The sequence below is a fragment of the Ornithorhynchus anatinus genome, chromosome 10 (genome assembly GCF_004115215.2).
Source record: "Ornithorhynchus anatinus isolate Pmale09 chromosome 10, mOrnAna1.pri.v4, whole genome shotgun sequence".
In the NCBI taxonomy this organism is placed as follows: Eukaryota; Metazoa; Chordata; class Mammalia; order Monotremata; family Ornithorhynchidae; genus Ornithorhynchus; species Ornithorhynchus anatinus.
In genome coordinates, this window is record NC_041737.1 from 36,942,541 (window position 1) to 36,954,624 (window position 12,084).

The 12,084-nt window shown below is 40.8% G+C and overlaps 1 non-coding gene across 1 annotated transcript; it reads right to left on the bottom strand.

The window, feature by feature from the left end:
* Positions 1-11,433: 11,433 nt before the first annotated feature.
* LOC114814939 lies at positions 11,434-11,570 on the bottom strand. Its single transcript, XR_003762734.1, has one exon. It is a non-coding gene; the product is annotated as a small nucleolar RNA SNORA7 (small nucleolar RNA).
* Between the last annotated feature and the right edge of the window lie 514 nt (positions 11,571-12,084).

Consider the following 12,084-nt stretch of genomic DNA (forward strand, 5'->3'; position numbering starts at 1 on the left):
CCCTGTGCAGAGTTTAATGGACAGTGTGTCCAGGTCAAAGCATCTGCCTCCTCACAAACAGGTGGGGATGATTGACCTGTCCACAAGAAATCTCCCTCAGAAAAGCTCCAGCCAGGTAGATGGCATGAAATGATCCTGGCAGTCTTCAGTAGCTGCTAAATTTCTTCAATTTTCTAGACAGCAGCAGAGGAGTAAATGGAAGTAAGGTTTTTTTGTTTTATCTATATTGTTGAGGAGAAATGGCTAAAAACACGAATCTTCCAGCTTCGAACCCAGAATAACGTCATACCAGGCTGGCTACATTTGATGTGGTGCCCAAATACCATTCCAATCCTAGAGGGAGCCTCTAACAGGAAATAAATTTTCTCCTGGAGTTTACCTTCCTTGGCAAGTTCTAGGTTTACCTGGGTACAATGCCAGTAACAGAGCACACTTCATGAGTCCCTCTCAGCCCTTCCCTCTCAGATCGTGCAGGTTCGGAGCCCCAATGGAGGCTTGTTCAGATGTGTCGGGGCGGCTCCAGGATAGAGAAAGGCCAGGTTTTTCCTGGCAGTCAACGATGTCCAACAAATAACAGCTTCCTCTCTAGGGGAAGGAAGGAACAGTTCACCTATTGCATGGCCAGAAATCCTTTCCACCATCTCATCTCGCTGGAGTTCGTGGAAACCTCAGAAATTTAAACAATTGTTGAACTGGCCAAAATTCAAACTCATTCCTCACCCACGCCAGGAAACAATCTCCTCAAAGGTCTGCTACACTCTCGAACGTTCAAATTTTGCTCTTATAATGGGAGATCTGTTTCGTTGCCAGTCAAATTAACTGCTCCCATTGAGGAATTGACTTTATGTTTATTAGTTTATATGCGTGAACTGCTTAGAATGGTAAGAACACAAATTTAAGTGGTCTCCTGATTCCACCCAGCTATCCTATTCCATAACTCTAATCTAGTTGGTACTTAGGTCTAGGCTTTCTTTTAAGTCCCATTAAACCCCATACAGCTTCACCATGAAGCCAACATTGCCTCACAACAGCCCCTTTTACTTAACCGTATCTCTCTCACCTTTGGGAAGAGAAGCAGTGTTGCCTAATGGATAGAATATGGGCCTTGGAGTAAGAAGGACCTGGGTTTTAGTTCTGGCTCTGCCATTTGTCTGCTGTGTGACTTGGGAAAAGTCACTGAACTACTATGAGCCTCAGTTACCTCCTCTGTAAAATGGGGATTAAGACTGTGAGCCCCATGTAGACCAGGGACTGTGTCCAACCTGATTAGCTTATATCCACGCCAGTGTTTAGTACGGTGCCTGGCACATAATAAGTGCTTAACAAATACCATTATTATTAGTAGTAGTATTGTTATTATAATTGAGCCTTTGCCCCTTCTTCAGTTCTAATATCCTGTCCACTGACCTGGGGACCTGGGTTCTAATTCTAGTTCTGCAACTTTATCGGCTCTGGGACAATAGGCAAGTCATCTAACTTTTCTGTGCCTCAGTTTCCTCATCTGTAAAATTGGAGATGCAATGCCTGTTCTTCCTCCTACTTAGACTTTGAGCCCCATGAGGAAAAGGGACTAAATCTGACCTGATTACCCTGGCTGTCCCATCACTGTAGACGGCACCATCATCCTTTCTGTCTCACAAGCCCATAAACTTGGTGTTATCCTTAATGTTGGTATTTGTTAAGCGCTTACTATGTGCAGAGCACTGTTCTAAGCGCTGGGGTAGACACAGGGGAATCAGGTTGTCCCACGTGGGGCTCACAGTCTTCATCCCCATTTTACAGATAAGGGAACTGAGGCACAGAGAAGTGAAGTGACTTGCCCACAGTCACACAGCTGACAAGTGGCAGAGTGGGATTCGAACTCATGACCTCTGACTCCAAAGCCCGGGCTCTTTCCACTGAGCCACGCTGCTTCTCAATCCTTGATTCCTCTCTCTCATTCAACCCATATATTTAATCCATCACTAAATCCTTTCAGTTCAGCCTTCACAACGTCCCTAAAACCCACCCTTTCCTCACCATCCAAAATGCTACTTCTTTAATTCAAGCACTTATCCTATCCCACCTCGATTACTGCATCAGTCTCCTTGCTGACTCCCTCCCTCCTGTCTCTTCCCATTCCAGTCCCTACTTCACTCTGCTGTCCTAATCATTTTTCTACAAAAACATTCAGAGTTTGTTTCCCCACTCCTCAAGAATCTCCAGTGGTAGCCCATCCACCTCTGCATCAGACAGAAACTCTTTACCATCAGCTTTAAAGCACTCAATTTCCTTGCCCCCTCTTGCCTCATCTCACTACTCTCCTACTACAACCCAGCACGCACACTTAGCTCCTCTGATGCCAGCCTACTCACTGTACCTTGAGCTCATCTGTCTTGCCCCCAACCTCTTACCCAAATAAGAGCTGAATAAATAGGATTCAGTGAATGGAGTCCTGCCTCTGGCCTGGAACGCCTTCCCGTCTTGTATCCGATGAACAATTACTCTGCCCACTTTTAAAATCTTATTGAAGGAACATCTCCTCCAAAAGGCTTTCCCAAACTAAAACCCATTTTTCCTCATCTCCCACTCATTGCCCCAACTTGCGTCCTTCCCTTCCAGCCTCACAACACTTAGGTATTTATCAGTAATATATTTAATTAGATTAGTGTCTGTCTCCCCCTCTAGACTATAAGCTCATAGTGGGTAGGAAATGTGTACTGTTATACAATATAAATGCTTAGTACAGTTCTCTGCACACAGTAAGGGCTCAATAAATACAATTGATGGATTAATTGTATCTCTCCCAGTGCTTAGCTCAGTGCTTGGCTACAGAGTAAGCACTTAACCAGTACCATAATTATTATTAGTATTCGCCCTGCCTTCTCTCCTTGAAATTGCAACTTAAAGACCCACTTTAACCAGAAAGCTTCTCTTGATTAGCCCTACTTTTCTGAAATTCACCTAGACATTTGAGAATTATTTTCCTCCCTTCTCCTTATACGGTGTGCCTATTTATACTTAGTTGTGTTTGTATGCTTATCTGCCTGTCTCCCATTGGACTGAAAGCTCCCTGAGAGTGGTGTTATTTGAATATTATTATCTTCCCTTCTTGAAGATGCATTTTTATCATTAATACTTCATCAAAAAGTCACTCATACTGCTACAAATTAATACAATACTTAGGATTCAATAAGTAAGTGCAGAACTTCACAATCTCACCTTGACACTGCATTTTTCAATAATGGCTTACATTTATCTCTTTGTCTTATGCCTATTCTATTGAGTTAGAGCCCCCTGTAGAGACATTAGATTAGGAATTATAAAATTAATGTGGCGAGCAGCCGGAGTCTTAGTATTTCCAAACCATCAACAGAGAATGGTAAAAGGGATAGCTAAACCTTACCCTTCTACCCTCTAGCAGGTAGTCCCTCACCTGGGGAATGTTAGTTGAAGGGAGATGCTTAACATGTGTTGAACGGATAAATCATTATTCAATTCACCAAACAAGGTAAAACTGCACTCTACAGAGGCCCAAACTAAGCAATTTAGAAAGAGAAGAAAAATCTTTGAATTGAACTGAAATTTAATTTATCTTTAAATTTGGACTGGTACTGCTAGTTCACATCCTCTTAAAAGTAGTTTCCGGAATGGACATAATTTTTAAATGCTAATTTATTTCATAAAAAGGCACCTAATTGTGACTGCGAATAGAATGCCGACTTGTTCATCCCAAGCGCTTAGTACAGTGCTCTGCACATAGTAAGCGCTCAATAAATACTATTGAATGAATGAATGAATGAATGAACGTCTTTATTCTAGTGACATCCAAAGATTGTGTTTTCTTTGTGGGTTCAAAACTTGTTTAAATACTAAGTAAACCATGCATTGGAAGTGGTCTTTTAGGTTTAGATAAACAAGAACCAAATAGCTTCTTAATTCATGAAAAGACTCTAAATCTTTCTGAGTCTATAAAACGTCCTTTCAATGATTGAAATAATTGTTCCACACTCGCTAGCCTCCCTAAAGAAATGATGAACAAGACAGACAATGATAGAGAAATGTTTTCAAATCAAATGAAGCAAGTCTCCTTCATTTTCAACTGGGGTAGCATTCTAAATATAACAGTGTAAAGAGAATCAGTTGGTAAGGTGAAATCCATTTTAGTTAGGGGAAGAAGCAGAAGGGTTTAAGGGTCATACCGACAGGCCACGAAATCCTAACCTAATCCCTTTTTTCTAAAATTAAAACTGGGTTCCCTTGACCCACACATTGAAATACATTCAGCTACTTAGGTCCAAATGTGTATATATATATAAGTATATATATGTATTTTTATATATGTATTTATATATATATGTATTTTTATGTATGTATTTATATATATGAAATATATCTGTAAACTTTTTAACATAAAGTGCCACTGTAAACTTCTTCCTTCCTCCTTCTTTCCTCCTCCCTTATTACTTTATTATTTCCTCCCCTTCCTTTTTTCCCCCAAGTCAATCATTCAATCAATCATATTCATTGAACCCTTACTGGGTGTCAGGCACCATACTAAGAGCTTGGGAGAGTACAACACAACAATACAGTAGACAAATTCCCTACCCACTACCAGCTTACCATGCTCATGTAATTGTGGAATCCAAATATGTTCCTGTCCTTTAGCAGCAGTTTTCCAACTTATAAAGAAGAGCTTTGTACTTAGTACTAATTACAAATCCCTCCTACTTAGACTGTGAGCCCCAAGTGGGACAGGGACTGTGCCCAATCTGATTAATTTGTATCTAGCCCAGTGCTTGAAGCAGTGCTCATCACACAGTAAGCATTTAACAACTATTGTAATGATAATAATAATAACAAATATAAATATGCATTTATATACTATATGTATGCATGTACACACAAAAATAATTTTAATTCTAAAAAGTTGCAGGAGGAAATCTGTGCACAAAGAACATGGGTCTGAACTTTAGCTCTTTCAAAATAATTTATAGCTTTTTGATATCTGTGATTCAGAGACACCAGTGGAGTTGCAAAACAATTTGAAGAAGCCCCTCTGATTACTCTGGCTATTGCCCTCAGGTCTGAGTCACTAGTAATGAGAAGGAGGCTGTCCAGGGGAGGTAGGTTTGCTCTGGAGTGACTTTCTGGCCCCAGTCTCCCAAAGTAGGGGCAGGGCTATCTTTATTCATTCAGTTTTGGGGGAGAGAGGGAGCCCACAAAGTTGTAAGTGGTCAAGAGGACAATTACAGTGAGGTCCTCTCCCGGATACAACCTCAGCCCCATTCCACACCGAGCCTATGGGCAGAATGTCCTTAATCCTGCTAAGGTCTTTGCCACCCTGCCACCGGTTTTTAATCTTCTTCATAGTCTCCACCTGAGCAGAAGTTGATGGCATTCCCCATCATGATCAATGCCCTTGTAGAACCTCATCTTTGAAGAGACAGGAAACTCACCCCCTTGTGCTGTGGTTTTGGGGTATTGGTTATTGGGGTTATTTTCCACTTAGGTATCTGGGGCAACAGGTGTTCTTTAGCCTTTTCTGCCAGAGGTTGGTTTGGTCAATCAATGTTTGATCAATCTTTGTTTCTCTCCTGCTGACAGCCCCCTCATATGTATATGTGGACATGAAATTGGAAGGGGCAGAGAGAAAGGGACATCAGTGGGAAGACAGGAGCTGTTTCTATATTATTAATAAATCATCCTGGACCCCCAAACTGAAAATACTTTTTTTTTTGACAACAAATCTGTATTCCCCACCAATTGGGAACCCGGGAAATCAGAGGTAATTCCTGGGTGTTACAAGCAAACACTCTGCCAGTAGGGTGCCAAATCAGTTCAATTGACTTCAATTTTCTTGTTTCCCATATCCCTAATCTCTTCCACAAAGCTGATTCCCATTCCTTCCACGGATAGCATGCAGATCCACTGCCTAATTTAATTAAACAAATATTCGTTTACTAAGTAGAAGGCAAAAAGCCCTAAGAAAGCTAGCCATTTGTCTAAAAAAAGTCCCCAGGTTGGTTAATTTTGAATATCTTTAGCTGAAAAATGGGAAAATGAAATACCAATAATACAGTTTGCCGCTCTTCATGATTTGGCATGGAAAAGTCATTTGAAAATATTTTTTCCATAAAGAAATTAACTTTGCTGGGGCTTTAGTATTTACATGTAAACACTTAGAATTGCTGGTCAACCTATGCCAAGGTAAGAAATACCTAATTCCAGTATGAATGAAAGGTATTCTGGGGGAGTTCGTCTCTTAGGGGAAATGGCTTAACTTTGTATTTCCCAGACAAGCTTTCCATTTCCCTGAGGGATAGGGAGTCAGTAGCTTTGAGGGTTTCTGTTTTGTTTTGTTTTTTGTTTTGTTTTGTTTCCTTTTGTTTTTTGTTTTAGTGGTATTTGTTAAGTGCTTACTATGTGCCAGACACTGTACTAAGCTTTGGGTTAGATACCAGCTAATCAGATTGGATAAAGTCCATGTCCTGCTTAGAGCTCACAATCTCAATCCCCATTTCACAGATGAGGGAACTGAGGAACTGAGGAATTAAAAATTAAGTGACTTGTCCATGGTCACACAGCAGGCAAGGGGCAGAGTCAGGTTTAGAAACCAAGTCCTTCTGACTCCCAGACCCATACTCTATCCACTAAGCAACACTGCTTCACCCTGGAATTTGCCTTCTCTCCTTCGAATGCTTATTGCAGTGTTCTGCCCAGAGTAAGTGCTCAACACATAATAATTGGTTGATTGGTTAATGCGTTACAGGTTGGGTTCTCTATTCAAATATGCTGTATCTATGAAAGTTGAATAAATACAACTAATGGTTGAGAAAGGGACAGTAAGCCATTTCCCCTCTAGACAGCATCATATCTTCACTTCAACATCCGAAAGCCAAGTTCACCATCATGGCTGCTTTCCCAAAAATCCGGTCGCTTTCTCTGCATGTATCACAGAAGTATATTGGGTATTGTTTACTGGGCTATGCCTTGCTTCTAGCTCATAGGAGAATGGCCAGTCTCATCCCTGATTCTTCCAGGAGGAGGCTGGTAGGACATTAAAATGTCCTGTCAGTCAGTCAATCAATCATATTTATTGAGTGCTTACTGTGTGCAGAGCACTACATTAAGCACTTAGGAGAATACAATATAACAGACACATTCCTGGTCCACAACGAGCTTACAAAGGAGACCATGGGCACCAGGTGAGGTCTGGTTGTGCTAGTGGCTACTGTTCTCAAACTCCATTAAAAAGAGGAATTGATAATAATAATAGTGATATTTGTTTAGCATTTGCTATGTAAAACTCTGTGTGACCTTGGGAGAGTCACTTAACTTCTCTGGGCCTCAGTTTCCTCATCTGTAAAATAAGGATCCAATACCTGTTCTCCCTACTTAGACTGTGAACCCCATGAGGGACAGGGACTGTGTACAACCTGATTAAAGTGTATTTCTTCAGTGCTTAGAACAGCAGTTGATACATGGTATGCACTTAATGTGTACCATAATTTTTACCAAGCACTGAGTTAGGGGCAACATAATCAGATCATAGTACCTGTCCTACATGGGAAAGAGAGAACAAGCATTGAATTTCCATTTTACTGGTGAAGAAACTGAGGACCAGAGTAGCTAAGTGACCTGTCCAAGGTCACACAGTAGGGAAGTAACAGGGCCTTGATTAGAACCAGGTTTTGTCAAATCGAGGCCCATGCTCTTTCCACTGGGCCATGCTGTCTGAGATGACTGAGATAATAGAAGTCCTTTTTTTTAATGGTATCTATTAAGCGCTTACTATGTGGTTAGATGCAAGGTAATCAGGTTGGACATAGTCCCTGTCTCATATAGGGCTCACAGTCTTAATCACCATTTTTCAGATGAGGTAACTGAGGCATAGAGAAGTTAAATGAATTGACCGAAGTCACACAGCAGAGAAGTGGCAGAGTGAGATTAGAACCCAGATCCTACTGACTCAGAGCCCTGTGCTTTATCCACTAAGCCATGCTAATTTTCCTTGGAAAACAACCCTATAAGTACAGGATACAAGTGACTCAGATGGCTTCGTCTCCTGGAAGGCCCGTTTCCTGGAGAAAAAGGAAAAGATTTCGGAAACTAAAAATACCTCCCTGTTTATCATTTAGAAATGGATCATCTCCCAAAGCAAAAAACTCCAAAGCAATGACATAAAAATGGAAGGTGCTGAGTAGCTTTAAAGAATTGCAAACCACTAGAAGTTTAGTATTTTATGCAGAAGAGAAGGCATTGTTACTTTTCTGACTGAGTAACTAATGGAATATTTATCATTTGTTTAAATGCAATATAGCATTTTTAACTTTCCAATGTGCTTCCTTGATTAACAAAAGTCCTCAACTTCAGTTCAAGTTAAGATGATCAGCCTTTACCAGGCTTCTAGATTTACATCCTGTTTCAGCTTTACAACATGTCAGTTTCAACTTTAGAACACATGTGGCTCAGTGGAAAGATCCCGGGCTTGAGAGTCAGAGGTCTTGGGTTCTAATCCTGGATCCACCACTTGTCAGATGTGTGACCTTGGGCAAGTCACTCAACTTTTCTGTGCCTCAGTTACCTCATCTGTAAAATGGGGATGAAGACTGTGAGCCCTATGTGGGACAACCTGATTAGCTTGTATCTACCCCATTCCTTAGAGTAAGTGCTTACAAATACCAACATTATTATTATTAGTTTCCTTTGTGGCATTTTACGAGAATACATACAATAGGGTTGGGAGGTTAACACCTACTGTAGGTGTTAGCACCTACAGTGCTAGGGTACCAAATGTCTGCTGTGTAAGAGAATTGTGCTATGAATTCTTGGAAGTGTATTCTAAGTATATAAAAAAATAATCCCTGCCCTCAAGGTCTTTATAATCTAACAGGGAGGCAGACAAATGCAAAATTATTTACAAAAAGTAGGAGCAGGGGGAAGAAACAAGAAGACTTGAAAATAATGAGTCCTAATACTGCAGTAATTAAGGACACAAAACCTCTTCTATCAAAAAACCTCTTCTCAAATGGCTTAACATAATCCCTCCCCTTGTAAAAAAAAAAATTAAACTGCCTTTGTTCTCTGACGTGACTATTTCCCATATATTTCAATGGTGTCGGTTTTGAGGTGATTGATTCAAATAGCACAGACCCACACCTCATCTTTAGGACAAGATGGATGATCGACCCAAATGAGATAATCTCTGGAAATTAGCAGTGGTTTAAGGAAAGAGTGGAAGTTCTCAAGAAGTTCAAAAACCTCCAGGTCTGGCGAGTCTGAACCTTAAACCCATGGAGAAGTGGGCCCAATCCCCTTGTAGCAAAGTCTTGGTTAAAATCATAGTGCTAGAGTCTCATCCTGTTCAGATCTACAGAAGAGTATCTGAAGGAACCAATTCCTCTGAGTTTGGATGGAAGCTTCCATGTCCAATCAACATCACCCTGCTGAATCTTATTTTCTTTTCCTTCTGCTCTACTTGTAACAGAGGTCCCAACGTGGAATCCCTCCTATTTCTCTGCAGTTGGTTTGACATTTCTCAAATATTCCCTGATCTCTTTTCGAGATGAGGACTACTAGAAGGATTTTGTATGAGTGAATTGTTTTAAGAATTTGAGAAGCAGCATGGCCAATTGGATAGAGCACAGGCCTGGGAGTCAAAAAGACCTGGGTTCTAATCCTGGTCCTGCCACTTGTCTGCTGTGTGACCTTGGGCAAGTCACTTAACATGGGTTCAAATCCCGGCTCTGCCACTTATCAGCTGTGTGACTGTGGGCAAGTCACTTAACTTCTCTGTGCCTCAGTTACCTCATCTGTAAAATGGGGATTAACTGCGAGCCCCATGTGGGACAACCTGATTATCCTGTATCTACCCCCGCGTTTAGAACAGTGCTTGGCACGTAGTAAGCGCTTAACAAATAACAACATTATTATTCTCTGTGTCTCAGTTACCTCATCTGTAAAATGGGGATAAAGACTGTGAGCCCGATGTGGGACATGAACTTTGTCCAATCTGATTACCTTGCAACTATCCCAGTGCCTAGAACAGTGCCTGCCACATTATAAGCTCTTAACAGATATCATTTAAAAAAGGTGTTTCATTGCATTATCTCGGCATCAATCACCCTGCCTCCAGTCTCACTCCTCTCCATCCCATTAGTTCACTCAACTGCCTGGATTCTTTATCTAAAATGTGGTTCTGGATATGTCTCCTCACTCCTCAGAAATCTCCAGTGATTATTCATATATGTCTTCCCACACTCCCCAGAAACCTCCATGATTATCCATTCCTCTCTTTATTACTCAGAAATTCCTTACCATTCACTTTAAAGCACATAATTCTCTTCTTCCTACTCCTCCAATCTCTTTACCCACTACACCCCAGATCGCACTCTTTGCTCCTCCCAAGTAACCTCACTGTGATTCATTCTCATCTCTCCTGCCGCTGATCACTTTTCCATGCCCTTTCTCCTGCCTGGAATTCCCTCCTCATTCAAATCTGACAGACCACTAATCTCCCCATCTTCAAAGCTTTTCTGAAATCACATCTCCAGGAGACCTTCTCTAGTTAATTTCTACTCTCCTCAAGTAATACAGCTCAACTGCTACTTCAGGATTTCTGTACCACCTGAGTACTTGTGAACTCATAATCTCCCTTTACAAGTAGGTATATATCTTGCCTACCTTAAATACCTTATAACTTAATTACTCTTTGTCTCTACCTGTAAAATAAATAATTGTCTGTCTCTCCCACTATAATATAAACTTCTTGAAGGCGAGAATTATGTATACTAGTGCTATCGTCCTTTCCCAAATGCTCAGGCAATGTTCTAGCTCAATCAACTCTATTCCTCTGAGAACTGTAAATTCCTTGTAGGAAGGAACTATGATGATAATAATAATAATAATAATAATGATAATGGTATTTATTAGGCACTTACTTTATGCCAACTGCTGTACTAAGCTCTGGGATAAAGAGAAGATAACTAGGTCCCACATGGGGCTCACAGTTTAAGTAGGCAGGAGGACAGGTATTGAATCCCCATTTTGCAGATGTGAGGGGACTGAGGTTAAGTGACTTGCCCATGGTCACACAGCAGGTAACTAAGTGGTGGGGTTGAGATTAGACCTCAGGTCCTCTGGCTCCCAGGACTGTAATCTTTCCACTAGACTATGCTGTTTCCTGTAGACTATGTTGGTAGACCATCTCTACTGACTATACTGTATTGTATTTTCCCAATTGCTTAGTCTTGTCTTGTCCTAAACTACTCAATGGACACATCTCGCCCAGAATGCCCCACTCCATCTGCATTCATTTTGGCAGTCTATCCATAGAGTTTTCTTGGAAAAAATACATAAGTGGATTACCACTGCCTTCTTCCACCCAATAAACTTGACTCTCCAACCTCAACTCTCTCCTGTTTCACTGCTGTCCAGCACTGGTGAGTTTTGACTTGTAGCTGATTGTCTTCCACTGGCTAGCTACTGCCCAAGCTAGGAATGAAATGGGTATCCTCTGCTTGACTCTCCCTCCTGTAGTAGAGACTGGTAGAGTATTGGAAACTCTCCAGGGGCGATCCTGAGAGGGGGATTCCTTAATTGCGTAAATGCTCAATAAATACCACTGGCTGTTTCATTGGTTGATTGTTTGATAAAGGGCTTTTTTTAAGGAAGTATGATTCCAAAACCTTTTTAGATAAAATGTTTAAAGTTTTGTTTTTTTGTTTTTCCTTTCATCCTCATCATTTTCTCTTTTCTTGCCTAAACTTAATTGAAAAAACAAGCTTCTCCAAAGACACCCTAGAAATAAATAGAGTATGTAATGAGCAACCATTATACATGATTTCTTCACTCATGTGGAAACCCCTATAGCCCACTAATGAGTTCACCACTTGTGAGTTACTACAGCCTTTCCTTTCAACTAGGTTAATCATATTTTATGGGCAACCATTATGTCTTCTCTATTCACATATATTATTACCATTTCATCTGTACATACTGTATTTATACTTTATGGTCCAATTTATTATTTCCCTGCATTTGAAACCTGAACCCTCATGAGTATTTTGGTTGTTGATATGGAAAATGTGTTTAGTTACATTT